General features: G+C 45.7%; 53 non-coding genes across 53 annotated transcripts; all 53 read right to left on the bottom strand.

Annotated features, from left to right (window-relative positions):
- Nucleotides 1-412: 412 nt before the first annotated feature.
- LOC123432426 lies at nt 413-531 on the bottom strand. The gene has a single exon (XR_006624009.1). It is a non-coding gene; the product is annotated as a 5S ribosomal RNA (ribosomal RNA).
- Nucleotides 532-1,007: 476 nt separating this feature from the next.
- Nucleotides 1,008-1,126, bottom strand: LOC123433916. Its single transcript, XR_006625213.1, has one exon. It is a non-coding gene; the product is annotated as a 5S ribosomal RNA (ribosomal RNA).
- A 197-nt stretch (nt 1,127-1,323) lies between these two features.
- On the bottom strand, nt 1,324-1,442 carry LOC123438883. Its single transcript, XR_006629999.1, has one exon. It is a non-coding gene; the product is annotated as a 5S ribosomal RNA (ribosomal RNA).
- A 182-nt stretch (nt 1,443-1,624) lies between these two features.
- Nucleotides 1,625-1,743, bottom strand: LOC123433915. The gene has a single exon (XR_006625212.1). It is a non-coding gene; the product is annotated as a 5S ribosomal RNA (ribosomal RNA).
- A 182-nt stretch (nt 1,744-1,925) lies between these two features.
- Nucleotides 1,926-2,044, bottom strand: LOC123438126. Its single transcript, XR_006629286.1, has one exon. It is a non-coding gene; the product is annotated as a 5S ribosomal RNA (ribosomal RNA).
- Nucleotides 2,045-2,244: 200 nt separating this feature from the next.
- LOC123436857 lies at nt 2,245-2,363 on the bottom strand. Its single transcript, XR_006628065.1, has one exon. It is a non-coding gene; the product is annotated as a 5S ribosomal RNA (ribosomal RNA).
- Nucleotides 2,364-2,554: 191 nt separating this feature from the next.
- LOC123435398 lies at nt 2,555-2,673 on the bottom strand. Its single transcript, XR_006626650.1, has one exon. It is a non-coding gene; the product is annotated as a 5S ribosomal RNA (ribosomal RNA).
- Nucleotides 2,674-2,865: 192 nt separating this feature from the next.
- On the bottom strand, nt 2,866-2,984 carry LOC123432395. The gene has a single exon (XR_006623980.1). It is a non-coding gene; the product is annotated as a 5S ribosomal RNA (ribosomal RNA).
- Nucleotides 2,985-3,169: 185 nt separating this feature from the next.
- On the bottom strand, nt 3,170-3,288 carry LOC123433913. Its single transcript, XR_006625210.1, has one exon. It is a non-coding gene; the product is annotated as a 5S ribosomal RNA (ribosomal RNA).
- A 181-nt stretch (nt 3,289-3,469) lies between these two features.
- LOC123435044 lies at nt 3,470-3,588 on the bottom strand. The gene has a single exon (XR_006626306.1). It is a non-coding gene; the product is annotated as a 5S ribosomal RNA (ribosomal RNA).
- A 215-nt stretch (nt 3,589-3,803) lies between these two features.
- LOC123433912 lies at nt 3,804-3,922 on the bottom strand. The gene has a single exon (XR_006625209.1). It is a non-coding gene; the product is annotated as a 5S ribosomal RNA (ribosomal RNA).
- A 209-nt stretch (nt 3,923-4,131) lies between these two features.
- On the bottom strand, nt 4,132-4,250 carry LOC123433911. The gene has a single exon (XR_006625208.1). It is a non-coding gene; the product is annotated as a 5S ribosomal RNA (ribosomal RNA).
- A 182-nt stretch (nt 4,251-4,432) lies between these two features.
- On the bottom strand, nt 4,433-4,551 carry LOC123435907. Its single transcript, XR_006627151.1, has one exon. It is a non-coding gene; the product is annotated as a 5S ribosomal RNA (ribosomal RNA).
- A 209-nt stretch (nt 4,552-4,760) lies between these two features.
- Nucleotides 4,761-4,879, bottom strand: LOC123438274. The gene has a single exon (XR_006629426.1). It is a non-coding gene; the product is annotated as a 5S ribosomal RNA (ribosomal RNA).
- A 185-nt stretch (nt 4,880-5,064) lies between these two features.
- On the bottom strand, nt 5,065-5,183 carry LOC123436073. Its single transcript, XR_006627309.1, has one exon. It is a non-coding gene; the product is annotated as a 5S ribosomal RNA (ribosomal RNA).
- A 203-nt stretch (nt 5,184-5,386) lies between these two features.
- LOC123433910 lies at nt 5,387-5,505 on the bottom strand. Its single transcript, XR_006625206.1, has one exon. It is a non-coding gene; the product is annotated as a 5S ribosomal RNA (ribosomal RNA).
- Nucleotides 5,506-5,687: 182 nt separating this feature from the next.
- Nucleotides 5,688-5,806, bottom strand: LOC123432487. The gene has a single exon (XR_006624066.1). It is a non-coding gene; the product is annotated as a 5S ribosomal RNA (ribosomal RNA).
- Nucleotides 5,807-6,021: 215 nt separating this feature from the next.
- Nucleotides 6,022-6,140, bottom strand: LOC123432936. Its single transcript, XR_006624502.1, has one exon. It is a non-coding gene; the product is annotated as a 5S ribosomal RNA (ribosomal RNA).
- A 184-nt stretch (nt 6,141-6,324) lies between these two features.
- On the bottom strand, nt 6,325-6,443 carry LOC123437453. Its single transcript, XR_006628632.1, has one exon. It is a non-coding gene; the product is annotated as a 5S ribosomal RNA (ribosomal RNA).
- Nucleotides 6,444-6,622: 179 nt separating this feature from the next.
- LOC123431682 lies at nt 6,623-6,741 on the bottom strand. Its single transcript, XR_006623270.1, has one exon. It is a non-coding gene; the product is annotated as a 5S ribosomal RNA (ribosomal RNA).
- Nucleotides 6,742-6,941: 200 nt separating this feature from the next.
- LOC123433909 lies at nt 6,942-7,060 on the bottom strand. The gene has a single exon (XR_006625205.1). It is a non-coding gene; the product is annotated as a 5S ribosomal RNA (ribosomal RNA).
- A 426-nt stretch (nt 7,061-7,486) lies between these two features.
- On the bottom strand, nt 7,487-7,605 carry LOC123435194. Its single transcript, XR_006626453.1, has one exon. It is a non-coding gene; the product is annotated as a 5S ribosomal RNA (ribosomal RNA).
- A 209-nt stretch (nt 7,606-7,814) lies between these two features.
- Nucleotides 7,815-7,933, bottom strand: LOC123433907. Its single transcript, XR_006625203.1, has one exon. It is a non-coding gene; the product is annotated as a 5S ribosomal RNA (ribosomal RNA).
- Nucleotides 7,934-8,115: 182 nt separating this feature from the next.
- Nucleotides 8,116-8,234, bottom strand: LOC123432486. The gene has a single exon (XR_006624065.1). It is a non-coding gene; the product is annotated as a 5S ribosomal RNA (ribosomal RNA).
- A 212-nt stretch (nt 8,235-8,446) lies between these two features.
- On the bottom strand, nt 8,447-8,565 carry LOC123431873. Its single transcript, XR_006623471.1, has one exon. It is a non-coding gene; the product is annotated as a 5S ribosomal RNA (ribosomal RNA).
- Nucleotides 8,566-8,749: 184 nt separating this feature from the next.
- LOC123435146 lies at nt 8,750-8,868 on the bottom strand. The gene has a single exon (XR_006626407.1). It is a non-coding gene; the product is annotated as a 5S ribosomal RNA (ribosomal RNA).
- Nucleotides 8,869-9,047: 179 nt separating this feature from the next.
- LOC123431681 lies at nt 9,048-9,166 on the bottom strand. Its single transcript, XR_006623269.1, has one exon. It is a non-coding gene; the product is annotated as a 5S ribosomal RNA (ribosomal RNA).
- A 188-nt stretch (nt 9,167-9,354) lies between these two features.
- On the bottom strand, nt 9,355-9,473 carry LOC123433905. The gene has a single exon (XR_006625202.1). It is a non-coding gene; the product is annotated as a 5S ribosomal RNA (ribosomal RNA).
- A 181-nt stretch (nt 9,474-9,654) lies between these two features.
- On the bottom strand, nt 9,655-9,773 carry LOC123432104. The gene has a single exon (XR_006623703.1). It is a non-coding gene; the product is annotated as a 5S ribosomal RNA (ribosomal RNA).
- Nucleotides 9,774-10,214: 441 nt separating this feature from the next.
- LOC123434923 lies at nt 10,215-10,333 on the bottom strand. Its single transcript, XR_006626190.1, has one exon. It is a non-coding gene; the product is annotated as a 5S ribosomal RNA (ribosomal RNA).
- Nucleotides 10,334-11,028: 695 nt separating this feature from the next.
- On the bottom strand, nt 11,029-11,147 carry LOC123435127. The gene has a single exon (XR_006626387.1). It is a non-coding gene; the product is annotated as a 5S ribosomal RNA (ribosomal RNA).
- Nucleotides 11,148-11,567: 420 nt separating this feature from the next.
- On the bottom strand, nt 11,568-11,686 carry LOC123434930. Its single transcript, XR_006626197.1, has one exon. It is a non-coding gene; the product is annotated as a 5S ribosomal RNA (ribosomal RNA).
- A 419-nt stretch (nt 11,687-12,105) lies between these two features.
- LOC123433355 lies at nt 12,106-12,224 on the bottom strand. The gene has a single exon (XR_006624874.1). It is a non-coding gene; the product is annotated as a 5S ribosomal RNA (ribosomal RNA).
- Nucleotides 12,225-12,454: 230 nt separating this feature from the next.
- Nucleotides 12,455-12,573, bottom strand: LOC123433904. Its single transcript, XR_006625201.1, has one exon. It is a non-coding gene; the product is annotated as a 5S ribosomal RNA (ribosomal RNA).
- Nucleotides 12,574-12,776: 203 nt separating this feature from the next.
- LOC123436420 lies at nt 12,777-12,895 on the bottom strand. The gene has a single exon (XR_006627646.1). It is a non-coding gene; the product is annotated as a 5S ribosomal RNA (ribosomal RNA).
- A 424-nt stretch (nt 12,896-13,319) lies between these two features.
- LOC123433903 lies at nt 13,320-13,438 on the bottom strand. Its single transcript, XR_006625200.1, has one exon. It is a non-coding gene; the product is annotated as a 5S ribosomal RNA (ribosomal RNA).
- Nucleotides 13,439-13,629: 191 nt separating this feature from the next.
- LOC123432109 lies at nt 13,630-13,748 on the bottom strand. The gene has a single exon (XR_006623707.1). It is a non-coding gene; the product is annotated as a 5S ribosomal RNA (ribosomal RNA).
- A 203-nt stretch (nt 13,749-13,951) lies between these two features.
- Nucleotides 13,952-14,070, bottom strand: LOC123431705. The gene has a single exon (XR_006623294.1). It is a non-coding gene; the product is annotated as a 5S ribosomal RNA (ribosomal RNA).
- A 197-nt stretch (nt 14,071-14,267) lies between these two features.
- LOC123433902 lies at nt 14,268-14,386 on the bottom strand. The gene has a single exon (XR_006625199.1). It is a non-coding gene; the product is annotated as a 5S ribosomal RNA (ribosomal RNA).
- Nucleotides 14,387-14,583: 197 nt separating this feature from the next.
- Nucleotides 14,584-14,702, bottom strand: LOC123438039. Its single transcript, XR_006629201.1, has one exon. It is a non-coding gene; the product is annotated as a 5S ribosomal RNA (ribosomal RNA).
- Nucleotides 14,703-14,902: 200 nt separating this feature from the next.
- Nucleotides 14,903-15,021, bottom strand: LOC123432992. The gene has a single exon (XR_006624554.1). It is a non-coding gene; the product is annotated as a 5S ribosomal RNA (ribosomal RNA).
- A 203-nt stretch (nt 15,022-15,224) lies between these two features.
- LOC123433901 lies at nt 15,225-15,343 on the bottom strand. Its single transcript, XR_006625198.1, has one exon. It is a non-coding gene; the product is annotated as a 5S ribosomal RNA (ribosomal RNA).
- Nucleotides 15,344-15,540: 197 nt separating this feature from the next.
- On the bottom strand, nt 15,541-15,659 carry LOC123436419. The gene has a single exon (XR_006627645.1). It is a non-coding gene; the product is annotated as a 5S ribosomal RNA (ribosomal RNA).
- A 424-nt stretch (nt 15,660-16,083) lies between these two features.
- On the bottom strand, nt 16,084-16,202 carry LOC123433900. Its single transcript, XR_006625197.1, has one exon. It is a non-coding gene; the product is annotated as a 5S ribosomal RNA (ribosomal RNA).
- A 188-nt stretch (nt 16,203-16,390) lies between these two features.
- LOC123438520 lies at nt 16,391-16,509 on the bottom strand. The gene has a single exon (XR_006629657.1). It is a non-coding gene; the product is annotated as a 5S ribosomal RNA (ribosomal RNA).
- A 206-nt stretch (nt 16,510-16,715) lies between these two features.
- Nucleotides 16,716-16,834, bottom strand: LOC123431704. Its single transcript, XR_006623293.1, has one exon. It is a non-coding gene; the product is annotated as a 5S ribosomal RNA (ribosomal RNA).
- A 191-nt stretch (nt 16,835-17,025) lies between these two features.
- On the bottom strand, nt 17,026-17,144 carry LOC123433899. Its single transcript, XR_006625196.1, has one exon. It is a non-coding gene; the product is annotated as a 5S ribosomal RNA (ribosomal RNA).
- A 194-nt stretch (nt 17,145-17,338) lies between these two features.
- LOC123438038 lies at nt 17,339-17,457 on the bottom strand. The gene has a single exon (XR_006629200.1). It is a non-coding gene; the product is annotated as a 5S ribosomal RNA (ribosomal RNA).
- A 191-nt stretch (nt 17,458-17,648) lies between these two features.
- On the bottom strand, nt 17,649-17,767 carry LOC123432062. Its single transcript, XR_006623662.1, has one exon. It is a non-coding gene; the product is annotated as a 5S ribosomal RNA (ribosomal RNA).
- A 194-nt stretch (nt 17,768-17,961) lies between these two features.
- LOC123438362 lies at nt 17,962-18,080 on the bottom strand. The gene has a single exon (XR_006629509.1). It is a non-coding gene; the product is annotated as a 5S ribosomal RNA (ribosomal RNA).
- A 191-nt stretch (nt 18,081-18,271) lies between these two features.
- Nucleotides 18,272-18,390, bottom strand: LOC123433898. The gene has a single exon (XR_006625195.1). It is a non-coding gene; the product is annotated as a 5S ribosomal RNA (ribosomal RNA).
- Nucleotides 18,391-18,581: 191 nt separating this feature from the next.
- LOC123432280 lies at nt 18,582-18,700 on the bottom strand. Its single transcript, XR_006623872.1, has one exon. It is a non-coding gene; the product is annotated as a 5S ribosomal RNA (ribosomal RNA).
- Nucleotides 18,701-18,897: 197 nt separating this feature from the next.
- On the bottom strand, nt 18,898-19,016 carry LOC123438649. The gene has a single exon (XR_006629781.1). It is a non-coding gene; the product is annotated as a 5S ribosomal RNA (ribosomal RNA).
- Between the last annotated feature and the right edge of the window lie 156 nt (nt 19,017-19,172).

The raw sequence follows: 19,172 nt of genomic DNA, 5'->3' as shown, positions 1-19,172 counted from the left end.
CCTTATGCTTGCCCCTACTACTACTACTACTACTACTACTACCACTACTACTACTACTACTACTAGTCGTTGGGTGTCAAGCGCGGTGGGAAAAGTCACACAGTAATCGTCAAAAATAAGAAAATGAGGTCATATAGATCACGCTCCCGCGTCATCCTTGTCACGTGGCGCAAAAATATATTTAAAAAGGGGAATGCAACACGAGGACTTCCCAGGAGGTCACCCATCCTAGTACTACTCTCGCCCTACTACTACTACTACTACTACTACTACTAATACTACTACTAGTCGTTGGGTGTCAAGCGCGGTGGGAAAAGTCACACAGTAATCGTCAAAAATAAGAAAATGAGGTCATATAGATCACGGTCCCGCGTCATCCTTGTCACGTGGCGTAAAAATATATTTAAAAAGGGGAATGCAACATGAGGACTTCCCAGGAGGTCACCCATCCTAGTACTACTCTCGCCCAAGCACGCTTAACTTCGGAGTTCTGATGGGATCTGGTGCTTTAGTGCTAGTATGATCGCATCCGACATGCAACTATCTATTTGTTCCTTATGCTTGCCCCTACTACTACTACTACTACTACTACTACTACTACTACTACTACTACTACTACTACTACTACTACTACTACTACTACTACTACTACTACTACTACTACTACTACTACTACTACTACTACTACTACTACTACTACTACTACTACTACTACTACTACTACTACTACTACTACTACTACTACTACTACTACTACTACTACTACTACTACTACTACTACTACTACTACTACTACTACTACTACTACTACTACTACTACTACTACTACTACTACTACTACTACTACTACTACTACTACTACTACTACTACTACTACTACTAGTCGTTGGGTGTCAAGCGCGGTGGGAAAAGTCACACAGTAATCGTCAAAAATAAGAAAATGAGGTCATATAGATCACGCTCCCGCGTCATCCTTGTCACGTGGCGCAAAAATATATTTAAAAAGGGGAATGCAACACGAGGACTTCCCAGGAGGTCACCCATCCTAGTACTACTCTCGCCCAAGCACGCTTAACTTCGGAGTTCTGATGGGATCCGGTGCTTTAGTGCTGGTATGATCGCATCCGACATGCAACTATCTATTTGTTCCTTATGCTTGCCCCTACTACTACTACTACTACTACTAATACTACTACTAGTCGTTGGGTGTCAAGCGCGGTGGGAAAAGTCACACAGTAATCGTCAAAAATAAGAAAATGAGGTCATATAGATCACGGTCCCGCGTCATCCTTGTCACGTGGCGCAAAAATATATTGAAAAAGGGGAATGCAACACGAGGACTTCCCAGGAGGTCACCCATCCTAGTACTACTCTCGCCAAAGCACGCTTAACTTCGGAGTTCTGATGGGATCCAGTGCTTTAGTGCTGGTATGATCGCATCCGACATGCAACTATCTATTTGTTCCTTATGCTTGCCCCTACTACTACTACTACTACTAGTCGTTGGGTGTCAAGCGCGGTGGGAAAAGTCACACAGTAATCGTCAAAAATAAGAAAATGAGGTCATATAGATCACGGTCCCGCGTCATCTTTGTCATGTGGCGCAAAAATATATTTAAAAAGGGGAATGCAACACGAGGACTTCCCAGGAGGTCACCCATCCTAGTACTACTCTCGCCCAAGCACGCTTAACTTCGGAGTTCTGATGGGATCCGGTGCTTTAGTGCTGGTATGATCGCATCCGACATGCAACTATCTATTTGTTCCTTATGCTTGCCCCTACTACTACTACTACTACTAGTCGTTGGGTGTCAAGCGCGGTGGGAAAAGTCACACAGTAATCGTCAAAAATAAGAAAATGAGGTCATATAGATCACGCTCCCGCGTCATCCTTGTCACGTGGCGCAAAAATATATTTAAAAAGGGGAATGCAACACGAGGACTTCCCAGGAGGTCACCAATCCTAGTACTACTCTCGCCCAAGCACGCTTAACTTCGGAGTTCTGATGGGATCCGGTGCTTTAGTGCTGGTATGATCGCATCCGACATGCAACTATCTATTTCTTGCTTATGCTTGCCCCTACTACTACTACTACTACTACTACTACTACTACTACTAGTCGTTGGGTGTCAAGCGCGGTGGGAAAAGTCACACAGTAATCGTCAAAAATAAGAAAATGAGGTCATATAGATCACGGTCCCGCGTCATCCTTGTCACGTGCCGCAAAAATATATTTAAAAAGGGGAATGCAACACGAGGACTTCCCAGGAGGTCACCCATCCTAGTACTACTCTCGCCCAAGTACGCTTAACTTCGGAGTTCTGATGGGATCCGGTGCTTTAGTGCTGGTATGATCGCATCCGACATGCAACTATCTATTTGTTCCTTATGCTTGCCCCTACTACTACTACTACTACTACTACTACTAGTCGTTGGGTGTCAAGCGCGGTGGAAAAAGTCACACAGTAATCGTCAAAAATAAGAAAATGAGGTCATATAGATCACGCTCCCGCGTCATCCTTGTCACGTGGCGCAAAAATATATTTAAAAAGGGAAATGCAACACGAGGACTTCCCAGGAGGTCACCCATCCTAGTACTACTCTCGCCCAAGCACGCTTAACTTCGGAGTTCTGATGGGATCCGGTGCTTTAGTGCTGGTATGATCGCATCCGACATGCAACTATCTATTTGTTCCTTATGCTTGCCCCTACTACTACTACTACTACTACTACTACTAGTCGTTGGGTGTCAAGCGCGGTGGGAAAAGTCACACAGTAATCGTCAAAAATAAGAAAATGAGCTCATATAGATCACGGTCCCGCGTCATCCTTGTCACGTGCCGCAAAAATATATTTAAAAGGGGGAAAAGCAACACGAGGACTTCCCAGAAGGTCACCCATCCTAGTACTACTCTCGCCCAAGCACGCTTAACTTCGGAGTTCTGATGGGATCCGGTGCTTTACTGCTGGTATGATCGCATCCGACATGCAACTATCTATTTCTTCCTTATGCTTGCCCCTACTACTACTACTACTACTACTAGTCGTTGGGTGTCAAGCGCGGTGGGATAAGTCACACAGTAATCGTCAAAAATAAGAAAATGAGGTCATATAGATCACGGTCCTGCGTCATCCTTGTCACGTGGCGCAAAAATATATTTAAAAAGGGGAATGCAACACGAGGACTTCCCAGGAGGTCACCCATCCTAGTACTACTCTCGCCCAAGCACGCTTAACTTCGGAGTTCTGATGGGATCCGGTGCTTTAGTGCTGGTATGATCGCATCCGACATGCAACTATCTATTTGTTCCTTATGCTTGCCCTACTACTACTACTACTACTAGTCGTTGGGTGTCAAGCGCGGTGGGAAAAGTCACACAGTAATCGTCAAAAATAAGAAAATGAGGTCATATAGATCACGGTCCCGCGTCATCCTTGTCACGTGGCGCAAAAATATATTTAAAAAGGGGAATGCAACACGAGGACTTCCCAGGAGGTCACCCATCCTAGTACTACTCTCGCCCAAGCACGCTTAACTTCGGAGTTCTAATGGGATCCGGTGCTTTAGTGCTGGTATGATCGCATCCGACATGCAACTATCTATTTGTTCCTTATGCTTGCCCCGACTACTACTACTACTACTACTACTACTACTACTACTACTACTACTACTACTAGTCGTTGGGTGTCAAGCGCGGTGGGAGAAGTCACACAGTAATCGTCAAAAATAAGAAAATGAGGTCATATAGATCACGCTCCCGCGTCATCCTTGTCACGTGGCGCAAAAATATATTTAAAAAGGGGAATGCAACACGAGGACTTCCCAGGAGGTCACCCATCCTAGTACTACTCTCGCCCAAGCACGCTTAACTTCGGAGTTCTGATGGGATCCGGTGCTTTAGTGCTGGTATGATCGCATCCGACATGCAACTATCTATTTGTTCCTTATGCTTGCCCCGACTACTACTACTACTACTACTACTACTACTACTACTACTACTACTAGTCGTTGGGTGTCAAGCGCGGTGGGAGAAGTCACACAGTAATCGTCAAAAATAAGAAAATGAGGTCATATAGATCACGCTCCCGCGTCATCCTTGTCACGTGGCGCAAAAATATATTTAAAAAGGGGAATGCAACACGAGGACTTCCCAGGAGGTCACCCATCCTAGTACTACTCTCGCCCAAGCACGCTTAACTTCGGAGTTCTGATGGGATCCGGTGCTTTAGTGCTGGTATGATCGCATCCGACATGCAACTATCTATTTGTTCCTTATGCTTGCCCCTACTACTACTACTACTACTAGTCGTTGGGTGTCAAGCGCGGTGGGAAAAGTCACACAGTAATCGTCAAAAATAAGAAAATGAGGTCATATAGATCACGCTCCCGCGTCATCCTTGTCACGTGGCGCAAAAATATATTTAAAAAGGGGAATGCAACACGAGGACTTCCCAGGAGGTCACCCATCCTAGTACTACTCTCGCCCAAACACGCTTAACTTCGGAGTTCTGATGGGATCCGGTGCTTCAGTGCTGGTATGATCGCATCCGACATGCAACCATCTATTTGTTCCTTATGCTTGCCCCTACTACTACTACTAATACTACTACTACTACTACTACTACTACTACTAGTCGTTGGGTGTCAAGCGCGGTGGGAAAAGTCACACAGTAATCGTCAAAAATAAGAAAATGAGGTCATATAGATCACGCTCCCGCGTCATCCTTGTCACGTGGCGCAAAAATATATTTAAAAAGGGGAATGCAACACGAGGACTTCCCAAGAGGTCACCCATCCTAGTACTACTATCGCCCAAGCACGCTTAACTTCGGAGTTCTGATGGGATCCGGTGCTTTAGTGCTGGTATGATCGCATCCGACATGCAACTATCTATTTGTTCCTTATGCTTGCCCCTACTACTACTACTACTACTACTAGTCGTTGGGTGTCAAGCGCGGTGGGAAAAGTCACACAGTAATCGTCAAAAATAAGAAAATGAGGTCATATAGATCACGGTCCCGCGTCATCCTTGTCACGTGGCGCAAAAATATATTTAAAAAGGGGAATGCAACACGAGGACTTCCCAGGAGGTCACCCATCCTAGTACTACTCTCGCCCAAGCACGCTTAACTTTGGAGTTCTGATGGGATCCGGTGCTTTAGTGCTGGTATGATCGCATCCGACATGCAACTATCTATTTGTTCCTTATGCTTGCCCCTACTACTACTACTACTAGTACTACTACTACTACTACTACTAGTCGTTGGGTGTCAAGCGCGGTGGGAAAAGTCACACAGTAATCGTCAAAAATAAGAAAATGAGGTCATATAGATCACGCTCCCGCGTCATCCTTGTCACGTGGCGCAAAAATATATTTAAAAAGGGGAATGCAACACGAGGACTTCCCAGGAGGTCACCCATCCTAGTACTACTCTCGCCCAAGCACGCTTAACTTCGGAGTTCTGATGGGATCCGGTGCTTTAGTGCTGGTATGATCGCATCCGACATGCAACTATCTATTTGTTCCTTATGCTTGCCCCTACTACTACTACTACTACTAGTCGTTGGGTGTCAAGCGCGGTGGGAAAAGTCACACAGTAATCGTCAAAAATAAGAAAATGAGGTCATATAGATCACGCTCCCGCGTCATCCTTGTCACGTGGCGCAAAAATATATTTAAAAAGGGGAATGCAACACGAGGACTTCCCAGGAGGTCACCCATCCTAGTACTACTCTCGCCCAAACACGCTTAACTTCGGAGTTGTGATGGGATCCGGTGCTTCAGTGCTGGTATGATCGCATCCGACATGCAACCATCTATTTGTTCCTTATGCTTGCCCCTACTACTACTACTAATACTACTACTACTACTACTACTACTACTACTACTACTAGTCGTTGGGTGTCAAGCGCGGTGGGAAAAGTCACACAGTAATCGTCAAAAATAAGAAAATGAGGTCATATACATCACGGTCCCGCGTCATCCTTGTCACGTGGCGCAAAAATATATTTAAAAAGGGGAATGCAACACGAGGACTTCCCAGGAGGTCACCCATCCTAGTACTACTCTCGCCCAAGCACGCTTAAGTTCGGAGTTCTGATGGGATCCGATGCTTTAGTGCTCGTATGATCGCATCCGACATGCAACTATCTATTTGTTCCTTATGCTTGCCCTACTACTACTACTACTACTACTAGTCGTTGGGTGTCAAGCGCGGTGGGAAAAGTCACACAGTAATCGTCAAAAATAAGAAAATGAGGTCATATAGATCACGGTCCCGCGTCGTCCTTGTCACGTGGCGCAAAAATATATTTAAAAAGGGGAATGCAACACGAGGACTTCCCAGGAGGTCACCCATCCTAGTACTACTCTCGCCCAAGCACGCTTAACTTCGGAGTTCTGATGGGATCCGATGCTTTAGTGCTGGTATGATCACATCCGACATGCAACTATCTATTTGTTCCTTATGCTTGCCCCTACTACTACTACTACTAGTCGTTGGGTGTCAAGCGCGGTGGGAAAAGTCACACAGTAATCGTCAAAAATAAGAAAATGAGGTCATATAGATCACGGTCCCGTGTCATCCTTGTCACGTGGCGCAAAAATATATTTAAAAAGGGGAATGCAACACGAGGACTTCCCAGGAGGTCACCCATCCTAGTACTACTCTCGCACAAGCACGCTTAACTTCGGAGTTCTGATGGGATCCGGTGCTTTAGTGCTGGTATGATCGCATCAGACATGCAACTATCTATTTGTTCCTTTTGCTTGCCCCTACTACTACTACTACTACTACTACTACTACTACTACTAGTCGTTGGGTGTCAAGCGCGGTGGGAAAAGTCACACAGTAATCGTCAAAAATAAGAAAATGAGGTCATATAGATCACGCTCCCGCGTCATCCTTGTCACGTGGCGCAAAAATATATTTAAAAAGGGGAATGCAACACGAGGACTTCCCAGGAGGTCACCCATCCTAGTACTACTCTCGCCCAAGCACGCTTAACTTCGGAGTTCTGATGGGATCCGGTGCTTTAGTGCTGGTATGATCGCATCCGACATGCAACTATCTATTTGTTCCTTATGCTTGCCCCTACTACTACTACTACTACTAGTCGTTGGGTGTCAAGCGCGGTGGGAAAAGTCACACAGTAATCGTCAAAAATAAGAAAATGAGGTTATATAGATCACGGTCCCGCGTCATCCTTGTCACGTGGCGCAAAAATATATTTAAAAAGGGGAATGCAACACGAGGACTTCCCAGGAGGTCACCCAGGGAATGCAACACGAGGACTTCCGAGGAGGTCACCCATCCTAGTACTACTCTCGCCCTACTACTACTACTACTACTACTACTAGTCGTTGGGTGTCAAGTGCGGTGGGAAAAGTCACACAGTAATCGTCAAAAATAAGAAAATGAGGTCATATAGATCACGGTCCCGCGTCATCCTTGTCACGTGGCGCAAAAATATATTTAAAAAGGGGAATGCAACACGAGGACTTCCCAGGAGGTCACCCATCCTAGTACTACTCTCGCCCAAGCACACTTAACTTCGGAGTTCTGATGGGATCCGGTGCTTTAGTGCTGGTATGATCGCATCCGACATGCAACTATCTATTTGTTCCTTATGCTTGCCCCTACTACTACTACTACTAGTACTACCACTACTACTACTACTACTACTAGTCGTTGGGTGTCAAGCGCGGTGGGAAAAGTCACACAGTAATCGTCAAAAATAAGAAAATGAGGTCATATAGATCATGCTCCCGCGTCATCCTTGTCACGTGGCGCAAAAATATATTTAAAAAGGGGAATGCAACACGAGGACTTCCCAGGAGGTCACCCATCCTAGTACTACTCTCGCCCAAGCACGCTTAACTTCGGAGTTCTGATGGGATCCGGTGCTTTAGTGCTGGTATGATCGCATCCGACATGCAACTATCTATTTGTTCCTTATGCTTGCCCCTACTACTACTACTACTACTAGTCGTTGGGTGTCAAGCGCGGTGGGAAAAGTCACACAATAATCGTCAAAAATAAGAAAATGAGGTCATATAGATCACGCTCCCGCGTCATCCTTGTCACGTGGCGCAAAAATATATTTAAAAAGGGGAATGCAACACGAGGACTTCCCAGGAGGTCACCCATCCTAGTACTACTCTCGCCCAAACACGCTTAACTTCGGAGTTGTGATGGGATCCGGTGCTTCAGTGCTGGTATGATCGCATCCGACATGCAACCATCTATTTGTTCCTTATGCTTGCCCCTACTACTACTACTAATACTACTACTACTACTACTACTACTACTACTACTAGTCGTTGGGTGTCAAGCGCGGTGGGAAAAGTCACACAGTAATCGTCAAAAATAAGAAAATGAGGTCATATAGATCACGGTCCCGCGTCATCCTTGTCACGTGGCGCAAAAATATATTTAAAAAGGGGAATGCAACACGAGGACTTCCCAGGAGGTCACCCATCCTAGTACTACTCTCGCCCAAGCACGCTTAAGTTCGGAGTTCTGATGGGATCCGATGCTTTAGTGCTGGTATGATCGCATCCGACATGCAACTATCTATTTGTTCCTTATGCTTGCCCTACTACTACTACTACTACTACTAGTCGTTGGGTGTCAAGCGCGGTGGGAAAAGTCACACAGTAATCGTCAAAAATAAGAAAATGAGGTCATATAGATCACGGTCCCGCGTCGTCCTTGTCACGTGGCGCAAAAATATATTTAAAAAGGGGAATGCAACACGAGGACTTCCCAGGAGGTCACCCATCCTAGTACTACTCTCGCCCAAGCACGCTTAACTTCGGAGTTCTGATGGGATCCGGTGCTTTAGTGCTGGTATGATCACATCCGACATGCAACTATCTATTTGTTCCTTATGCTTGCCCCTACTACTACTACTACTAGTCGTTGGGTGTCAAGCGCGGTGGGAAAAGTCACACAGTAATCGTCAAAAATAAGAAAATGAGGTCATATAGATCACGGTCCCGCGTCATCCTTGTCACGTGGCGCAAAAATATATTTAAAAAGGGGAATGCAACACGAGGACTTCCCAGGAGGTCACCCATCCTAGTACTACTCTCGCACAAGCACGCTTAACTTCGGAGTTCTGATGGGATCCGGTGCTTTAGTGCTGGTATGATCGCATCAGACATGCAACTATCTATTTGTTCCTTATGCTTGCCCCTACTACTACTACTACTACTACTACTAGTCGTTGGGTGTCAAGCGCGGTGGGAAAAGTCACACAGTAATCGTCAAAAATAAGAAAATGAGGTCATATAGATCACGCTCCCGCGTCATCCTTGTCACGTGGCGCAAAAATATATTTAAAAAGGGGAATGCAACACGAGGACTTCCCAGGAGGTCACCCATCCTAGTACTACTCTCGCCCAAGCACGCTTAACTTCGGAGTTCTGATGGGATCCGGTGCTTTAGTGCTGGTATGATCGCATCCGACATGCAACTATCTATTTGTTCCTTATGCTTGCCCTACTACTACTACTACTACTAGTCGTTGGGTGTCAAGCGCGGTGGGAAAAGTCACACAGTAATCGTCAAAAATAAGAAAATGAGGTCATATAGATCACGGTCCCGCGTCATCCTTGTCACGTGGCGCAAAAATATATTTAAAAAGGGGAATGCAACACGAGGACTTCCCAGGAGGTCACCCATCCTAGTACTACCCTCGCCCAAGCACGCTTAACTTCGGAGTTCTGATGGGATCCGGTGCTTTAGTGCTGGTATGATCGCATCCGACATGCAACTATCTATTTGTTCCTTATGCTTGCCCCTACTACTACTACTACTACTAGTCGTTGGGTGTCAAGCGCGGTGGGAAAAGTCACACAGTAATCGTCAAAAATAAGAAAATGAGGTTATATAGATCACGGTCCCGCGTCATCCTTGTCACGTGGCGCAAAAATATATTTAAAAAGGGGAATGCAACACGAGGACTTCCCAGGAGGTCACCCAGGGAATGCAACACGAGGACTTCCGAGGAGGTCACCCATCCTAGTACTACTCTCGCCCTACTACTACTACTACTACTACTACTACTACTACTACTACTAGTCGTTGGGTGTCAAGCGCGGTGGGAAAAGTCACACAGTAATCGTCAAAAATAAGAAAATGAGGTCATATAGATCACGGTCCCGCGTCATCCTTGTCACGTGGCGCAAAAATATATTTAAAAAGGGGAATGCAACACGAGGACTTCCCAGGAGGTCACCCATCCTAGTACTACTCTCGCCCAAGCACCCTTAACTTCGGAGTTCTGATGGGATCCGGTGCTTTAGTGCTGGTATGATCGCATCCGACATGCAACTATCTATTTGTTCCTTATGCTTGCCCCTACTACTACTACTACTACTACCACTACTACTACTACTACTACTAGTCGTTGGGTGTCAAGCGCGGTGGGAAAAGTCACACAGTAATCGTCAAAAATAAGAAAATGAGGTCATATAGATCACGCTCCCCCGTCATCCTTGTCACGTGGCGCAAAAATATATTTAAAAAGGGGAATGCAACACGAGGACTTCCCAGGAGGTCACCCATCCTAGTACTACTCTCGCCCTACTACTACTACTACTACTACTACTACTACTACTACTACTACTACTAGTCGTTGGGTGTCAAGCGCGGTGGGAAAAGTCACACAGTAATCGTCAAAAATAAGAAAATGAAGTCATATAGATCACGGTCCCGCGTCATCCTTGTCACGTGGCGTAAAAATATATTTAAAAAGGGGAATGCAACATGAGTTCTGATGGGATCCGGTGCTTTAGTGCTGGTATGATCGCATCCGACATGCAACTATCTATTTGTTCCTTATGCTTGCCCCTACTACTACTACTACTACTACTACTACTACTACTACTACTAGTCGTTGGGTGTCAAGCGCGGTGGGAAAAGTCACACAGTAATCGTCAAAAATAAGAAAATGAGGTCATATAGATCACGTTCCCGCGTCATCCTTGTCACGTGGCGCAAAAATATATTTAAAAAGGGGAATGCAACACGAGGACTTCCCAGAAGGTCACCCATCCTAGTACTACTCTCGCCCAAGCACGCTTAACTTCGGAGTTCTGATGGGATCCGGTGCTTTAGTGCTGGTATGATTGCATCCGACATGCAACTATCTATTTGTTCCTTATGCTTGCCCCTATTACTACTACTACTACTAGTCGTTGGGTGTCAAGCGCGGTGGGAAAAGTCACACAGTAATCGTCAAAAATAAGAAAATGAGGTTATATAGATCACGGTCCCGCGTCATCCTTGTCACGTGGCGCAAAAATATATTTAAAAAGGGGAATGCAACACGAGGACTTCCCAGGAGGTCACCCAGGGAATGCAACACGAGGACTTCCCAGGAGGTCACCCATCCTAGTACTACTCTCGCCCTACTACTACTACTACTACTAGTCGTTGGGTGTCAAGCGCGGTGGGAAAAGTCACACAGTAATCGTCAAAAATAAGAAAATGAGGTCATATAGATCACGGTCCCGCGTCATCCTTGTCACGTGGCGCAAAAATATATTTAAAAAGGGGAATGCAACACGAGGACTTCCCACGAGGTCACCCATCCTAGTACTACTCTCGCCCAAGCACGCTTAACTTCGGAGTTCTGATGGGATCCGGTGCTTTAGTGCTGGTATGATCGCATCCGACATGCAACTATCTATTTGTTCCTTATGCTTGCCCCTACTACTACTACTACTACCACTACTACTACTACTACTACTAGTCGTTGGGTGTCCAGCGCGGTGGGAAAAGTCACACAGTAATCGTCAAAAATAAGAAAATGAGGTCATATAGATCACGCTCCCGCGTCATCCTTGTCACGTGGCGCAAAAATATATTTAAAAAGGGGAATGCAACACGAGGACTTCCCAGGAGGTCACCCATCCTAGTACTACTCTCGCCCTACTACTACTACTACTACTACTACTACTACTACTAGTCGTTGGGTGTCAAGCGCGGTGGGAAAAGTCACACAGTAATCGTCAAAAATAAGAAAATGAGGTCATATAGATCACGGTCCCGCGTCATCCTTGTCACGTGGCGTAAAAATATATTTAAAAAGGGGAATGCAACATGAGGACTTCCCAGGAGGTCACCCATCCTAGTACTACTCTCGCCCAAGCACGCTTAACTTCGTAGTTCTGATGGGATCTCGTGCTTTAGTGCTAGTATGATCGCATCCGACATGCAACTATCTATTTGTTCCTTATGCTTGCCCCTACTACTACTACTACTACTACTACTACTACTACTACTACTACTACTACTACTACTACTACTACTACTAGTCGTTGGGTGTCAAGCGCGGTGGGAAAAGTCACACAGTAATCGTCAAAAATAAGAAAATGAGGTCATATAGATCACGCTCCCGCGTCATCCTTGTCACGTGGCGCAAAAATATATTTAAAAAGGGGAATGCAACACGAGGACTTCCCAGGAGGTCACCCATCCTAGTACTACTCTCGCCCAAGCACGCTTAACTTCGGAGTTCTGATGGGATCCGGTGCTTTAGTGCTGGTATGATCGCATCCAACATGCAACTATCTATTTGTTCCTTATGCTTGCCCCTACTACTACTACTACTACTACTACTACTACTACTACTACTAGTCGTTGGGTGTCAAGCGCGGTGGGAAAAGTGACACAGTAATCGTCAAAAATAAGAAAATGAGGTCATATAGATCACGGTCCCGCGTCATCCTTGTCACGTGGCGCAAAAATATATTGAAAAAGGGGAATGCAACACGAGGACTTCCCAGGAGGTCACCCATCCTAGTACTACTCTCGCCCAAGCACGCTTAACTTCGGAGTTCTGATGGGATCCGATGCTTTAGTGCTGGTATGATCGCATCCGACATGCAACTATCTATTTGTTCCTTATGCTTGCCCCTACTACTACTACTACTACTAGTCGTTGGGTGTCAAGCGCGGTGGGAAAAGTCACACAGTAATCGTCAAAAATAAGAAAATGAGGTCATATAGATCACGGTCCCGCGTCATCCTTGTCATGTGGCGCAAAAATATATTTAAAAAGGGGAATGCAACACGATGGGATCCGGTGCTTTAGTGCTGGTATGATCGCATCCGACATGCAACTATCTATTTGTTCCTTATGCTTGCCCCTACTACTACTACTACTACTACTACTACTAGTCGTTGGGTGTCAAGCGCGGTGGGAAAAGTCACACAGTAATCGTCAAAAATAAGAAAATGAGGTCATATAGATCACGCTCCCGCGTCATCCTTGTCACGTGGCGCAAAAATATATTTAAAAAGGGGAATGCAACACGAGGACTTCCCAGGAGGTCACCCATCCTAGTACTACTCTCGCCCAAGCACGCTTAACTTCGGAGTTCTGATGGGATCCGGTGCTTTAGTGCTGGTATGATCGCATCCGACATGCAACTATCTATTTGTTCCTTATGCTTGCCCCTACTACTACTACTACTACTACTACTACTAGTCGTTGGGTGTCAAGCGCGGTGGGAAAAGTCACACAGTAATCGTCAAAAATAAGAAAATGAGGTCATATAGATCACGGTCCCGCGTCATCCTTGTCACGTGCCGCAAAAATATATTTAAAAAGGGAAATGCAACACGAGGACTTCCCAGGAGGTCACCCATCCTAGTACTACTCTCGGCCAAGCACGCTTAACTTCGGAGTTCTGATGGGATCCGGTGCTTTAGTGCTAGTATGATCGCATCCGACATGCAACTATCTATTTGTTCCTTATGCTTGCCCCTACTACTACTACTACTACTACTACTACTACTACTACTACTAGTCGTTGGGTGTCAAGCGCGGTGGGAAAAGTCACACAGTAATCGTCAAAAATAAGAAAATGAGGTCATATAGATCACGGTCCCGCGTCATCCTTGTCACGTGCCGCAAAAATATATTTAAAAAGGGGAATGCAACACGAGGACTTCCCAGGAGGTCACCCATCCTAGTACTACTCTCGCCCAAGCACGCTTAACTTCGGAGTTGTGATGGGATCCGGTGCTTTAGTGCTGGTATGATCGCATCCGACATGCAACTATCTATTTGTTCCTTATGCTTGCCCCTACTACTACTACTACTACTACTACTACTACTACTAGTCGTTGGGTGTCAAGCGCGGTGGGAAAAGTCACACAGTAATCGTCAAAACTAAGAAAATGAGGTCATATAGATCACGCTCCCGCGTCATCCTTGTCACGTGGCGCAAAAATATATTTAAAAAGGGGAATGCAACACGAGGACTTCCCAGGAGGTCACCCATCCTAGTACTACTCTCGCCCAAGCACGCTTAACTTCGGAGTTCTGATGGGATCCGGTGCTTTAGTGCTGGTATGATCGCATCCGACATGCAACTATCTATTTGTTCCTTATGCTTGCCCCTACTACTACTACTACTACTACTAGTACTACTACTAGTCGTTGGGTGTCAAGCGCGGTGGGAAAAGTCACACAGTAATCGTCAAAAATAAGAAAATGAGGTCATATAGATCACGCTCCCGCGTCATCCTTGTCACGTGGCGCAAAAATATATTTAAAAAGGGGAATGCAACAAGAGGACTTCCCAGGAGGTCACCCATCCTAGTACTACTCTCGCCCAAGCACGCTTAACTTCGGAGTTCTGATGGGATCCGGTGCTTTAGTGCTGGTATGATCGCATCCGACATGCAACTATCTATTTCTTCCTTATGCTTGCCCCTACTACTACTACTACTACTACTACTACTACTACTACTAGTCGTTGGGTGTCAAGCGCGGTGGGAAAAGTCACACAGTAATCGTCAAAAATAAGAAAATGAGGTCATATAGATCACGGTCCCGCGTCATCCTTGTCACGTGGCGTAAAAATATATTTAAAAAGGGGAATGCAACATGAGGACTTCCCAGGAGGTCACCCATCCTAGTACTACTCTCGCCCAAGCACGCTTAACTTCGGAGTTCTGATGGGATCTCGTGCTTTAGTGCTAGTATGATCGCATCCGACATGCAACTATCTATTTGTTCCTTATGCTTGCCCCTACTACTACTACTACTACTACTACTACTACTACTACTACTAGTCGTTGGGTGTCAAGCGCGGTGGGAAAAGTCACACAGTAATCGTCAAAAATAAGAAAATGAGGTCATATAGATCACGCTCCCGCGTCATCCTTGTCACGTGGCGCAAAAATATATTTAAAAAGGGGAATGCAACACGAGGACTTCCCAGGAGGTCACCCATCCTAGTACTACTCTCGCCCAAGCACGCTTAACTTCGGAGTTCTGATGGGATCCGGTGCTTTAGTGCTGGTATGATCGCATCCAACATGCAACTATCTATTTGTTCCTTATGCTTGCCCCTACTACTACTACTACTACTACTACTACTACTACTAGTCGTTGGGTGTCAAGCGCGGTGGGAAAAGTCACACAGTAATCGTCAAAAATAAGAAAATGAGGTCATATAGATCACGGTCCCGCGTCATCCTTGTCACGTGGCGCAAAAATATATTGAAAAAGGGGAATGCAACACGAGGACTTCCCAGGAGGTCACCCATCCTAGTACTACTCTCGCCCAAGCACGCTTAACTTCGGAGTTCTGATGGGATCCGATGCTTTAGTGCTGGTATGATCGCATCCGACATGCAACTATCTATTTGTTCCTTATGCTTGCCCCTACTACTACTACTACTACTAGTCGTTGGGTGTCAAGCGCGGTGGGAAAAGTCACACAGTAATCGTCAAAAATAAGAAAATGAGGTCATATAGATCACGGTCCCGCGTCATCCTTGTCATGTGGCGCAAAAATATATTTAAAAAGGGGAATGCAACACGATGGGATCCGGTGCTTTAGTGCTGGTATGATCGCATCCGACATGCAACTATCTATTTGTTCCTTATGCTTGCCCCTACTACTACTACTACTACTACTACTACTAGTCGTTGGGTGTCAAGCGCGGTGGGAAAAGTCACACAGTAATCGTCAAAAATAAGAAAATGAGGTCATATAGATCACGCTCCCGCGTCATCCTTGTCACGTGGCGCAAAAATATATTTAAAAAGGGGAATGCAACACGAGGACTTCCCAGGAGGTCACCCATCCTAGTACTACTCTCGCCCAAGCACGCTTAACTTCGGAGTTCTGATGGGATCCGGTGCTTTAGTGCTGGTATGATCGCATCCGACATGCAACTATCTATTTGTTCCTTATGCTTGCCCCTACTACTACTACTACTACTACTACTAGTCGTTGGGTGTCAAGCGCGGTGGGAAAAGTCACACAGTAATCGTCAAAAATAAGAAAATGAGGTCATATAGATCACGGTCCCGCGTCATCCTTGTCACGTGCCGCAAAAATATATTTAAAAAGGGAAATGCAACACGAGGACTTCCCAGGAGGTCACCCATCCTAGTACTACTCTCGGCCAAGCACGCTTAACTTCGGAGTTCTGATGGGATCCGGTGCTTTAGTGCTGGTATGATCGCATCCGACATGCAACTATCTATTTGTTCCTTATGCTTGCCCCTACTACTACTACTACTACTACTACTACTACTACTACTACTACTAGTCGTTGGGTGTCAAGCGCGGTGGGAAAAGTCACACAGTAATCGTCAAAAATAAGAAAATGAGGTCATATAGATCACGGTCCCGCGTCATCCTTGTCACGTGCCGCAAAAATATATTTAAAAAGGGGAATGCAACACGAGGACTTCCCAGGAGGTCACCCATCCTAGTACTACTCTCGCCCAAGCACGCTTAACTTCGGAGTTGTGATGGGATCCGGTGCTTTAGTGCTGGTATGATCGCATCCGACATGCAACTATCTATTTGTTCCTTATGCTTGCCCCTACTACTACTACTACTACTACTACTACTAGTCGTTGGGTGTCAAGCGCGGTGGGAAAAGTCACACAGTAATCGTCAAAACTAAGAAAATGAGGTCATATAGATCACGCTCCCGCGTCATCCTTGTCACGTGGCGCAAAAATATATTTAAAAAGGGGAATGCAACACGAGGACTTCCCAGGAGGTCACCCATCCTAGTACTACTCTCGCCCAAGCACGCTTAACTTCGGAGTTCTGATGGGATCCGGTGCTTTAGTGCTGGTATGATCGCATCCGACATGCAACTATCTATTTGTTCCTTATGCTTGCCCCTACTACTACTACTACTACTAGTACTACTACTAGTCGTTGGGTGTCAAGCGCGGTGGGAAAAGTCACACAGTAATCGTCAAAAATAAGAAAATGAGGTCATATAGATCACGCTCCCGCGTCATCCTTGTCACGTGGCGCAAAAATATATTTAAAAAGGGGAATGCAACAAGAGGACTTCCCAGGAGGTCACCCATCCTAGTACTACTCTCGCCCAAGCACGCTTAACTTCGGAGTTCTGATGGGATCCGGTGCTTTAGTGCTGGTATGATCGCATCCGACATGCAACTATCTATTTCTTCCTTATGCTTGCCCCTACTACTACTACTACTACTACTACTACTAGTCGTTGGGTGTCAAGCGCGGTGGGAAAAGTCACACAGTAATCGTCAAAAATAAGAAAATGAGGTCATATAGATCACGGTCCCGCGTCATCCTTGTCACGTGGCGCAAAAATATATTGAAAAAGGGGAATGCAACACGAGGACTTCCCAGGAGGTCACACATCCTAGTACTACTCTCGCCCAAGCACGCTTAACTTCGGAGTTCTGATGGGATCCGATGCTTTAGTGCTGGTATGATCGCATCCGACATGCAACTATCTATTTGTTCCTTATGCTTGCCCCTACTACTACTACTACTACTACTACTACTACTAGTCGTTGGGTGTCAAGCGCGGTGGGAAAAGTCACACAGTAATCGTCAAAAATAAGAAAATGAGGTCATATAGATCACGGTCCCGCGTCATCCTTGTCATGTGGCGCAAAAATATATTTAAAAAGGGGAATGCAACACGAGGACTTCCCATGAGGTCACCCATCCTAGTACTACTCTCGCCCAAGCACGCTTAACTTCGGAGTTCTGATGGGATCCGGTGCTTTAGTGGTGGTATGATCGCATCCGACATGCAACTATCTATTTGTTCCTTATGCTTGCCCCTACTACTACTACTACTACTACTACTACTAGTCGTTGGGTGTCAAGCGCGGTGGGAAAAGTCACACAGTAATCGTCAAAAATAAGAAAATGAGGTCATATAGATCACGCTCCCGCGTCATCCTTGTCACGTGGCGCAAAAATATATTTAAAAAGGGGAATGCAACACGAGGACTTCCCAGGAGGTCACCCATCCTAGTACTACTCTCGCCCAAGCACGCTTAACTTCGGAGTTCTGATGGGATCCGGTGCTTTAGTGCTGGTATGATCGCATCCCAGATGCAACTATCTATTTCTTCCTTATGCTTGCCCCTACTACTACTACTACTACTACTACTAGTAGTCGTTGGGTGTCAAGCGCGGTGGGAAAAGTCACACAGTAATCGTCAAAAATAAGAAAATGAGGTCATATAGATCACGCTCCCGCGTCATCCTTGTCACGTGCCGCAAAAATATATTTAAAAAGGGGAATGCAGCACGAGGACTTCCGAGGAGGTCACCCATCCTAGTACTACTCTCGCCCAAGTACGCTTAACTTCGGAGTTCTGATGGGATCCGGTGCTTTAGTGCTGGTATGATCGCATCCGACATGCAACTATCTATTTCTTCCTTATGCTTGCCCCTACTACTACTACTACTACTACTACTACTACTACTAGTCGTTGGGTGTCAAGCGCGGTGGGAAAAGTCACACAGTAATCGTCAAAAATAAGAAAATGAGGTCATATAGATCACGCTCCCGCGTCATCCTTGTCACGTGCCGCAAAAATATATTTAAAAAGGGGAATGCAACACGAGGACTTCCGAGGAGGTCACCCATCCTAGTACTACTCTCGCCCAAGTACGCTTAACTTCGGAGTTCTGATGGGATCCGGTGCTTTAGTGCTGGTATGATCGCATCCGACATGCAACTATCTATTTGTTCCTTATGCTTGCCCCTACTACTACTACTACTACTACTACTACTACTACTACTAGTCGTTGGGTGTCAAGCGCGGTGGGAAAAGTCACACAGTAATCGTCAAAAATAAGAAAATGAGGTCATATAGATCACGGTA

Source organism: Hordeum vulgare, chromosome 2H, assembly GCF_904849725.1.
Source record: "Hordeum vulgare subsp. vulgare chromosome 2H, MorexV3_pseudomolecules_assembly, whole genome shotgun sequence".
Lineage (NCBI taxonomy): Eukaryota > Viridiplantae > Streptophyta > Magnoliopsida > Poales > Poaceae > Hordeum > Hordeum vulgare.
The sequence above is the reverse complement of the archived record's forward strand: the minus strand, read 5'-3'. Positions and strand labels throughout refer to the sequence as shown.